The following is a 1010-nucleotide window of genomic DNA, read 5'->3' on the forward strand; positions in this document are numbered from 1 at the left end:
TTATTTATATATGAATTTATTATTGATTATTTACTTGATACTATCCAATATTTTTATTGTGTGGAATGTATTGAAAGTTTGTAGAAATCATGTTTTTTTATTCCCAAAATACTTGGTATTGTAATTCTAACTCCCCCCCTTTTTTTATTCATTTCTCAACGATGAGTGATCACTTCACATAGGTTCATTAGAAACCTAAGAGAAAATGTACATACGAAAAAAAATTCAGTTTTTATGAATGTAATAAAAAATAAAAAATTTGGTCGATATTGTACCGAAATAACCATTATTTTTCATACGCAGGTATGTAAAAGTAAACTGTTATTCCAACAACAGTTTTACCTAGATCAGAACCATTATAATGATAATTATCAGGAGAGTAACTTGCAATCGGTCGGAGAATATCAAAAGCGATCAATAGTACAACTGGGGTAAGCATTGAAGGCGAAGGAACAAAGTATTAGTCGAGTACAGCACTGGTCCTTTAGTCGCGTGAGGGGTACGGCTATTGCTGGGAGGGGAAGCCATCCATAAAATACGTGTAGGTTGGAGGGCTTAGTAATTAGAGGGAGGTGGAACACGGGGAGTCCGAACCCCACCTCCCCGACCTCCCACATCCGCACATCTGCCCCGGTCAACGTCTCTCATCTGCCGGATATTGGGCTCTAGGAGTCACTGGACCGAGCCCTCGGATCAGTGGAGACATCCGGGGTGTCACTACTACGGTCAATTGGCTCTTTCGGAGCAGGGATGAGTTTAATCCATCTCATTTGGATTGAAAATATAGGAATTAGAAGAAAAAAAGATAATTCCAAGAAGTAAATTTGATGATAGGCCACCCATGGATCTTAGTAATTGCTGATGCTTACAAAATATATATTCTTGTCCAATAAAACAAAAAAAAAAATACTCAAACGTTACCGGATTGTCACTCCATAGCATGACAAAACAACACAATGCATTTATATAAATTGATGAATTTATTTTTTTTACAAAATAAAAGAACATAT

The sequence above is a fragment of the Halyomorpha halys genome, unplaced genomic scaffold (assembly GCF_000696795.3).
Source record: "Halyomorpha halys isolate HHAL.00 unplaced genomic scaffold, Hhal_1.1 Scaffold733.1, whole genome shotgun sequence".
Classification (NCBI taxonomy): Eukaryota; Metazoa; Arthropoda; class Insecta; order Hemiptera; family Pentatomidae; genus Halyomorpha; species Halyomorpha halys.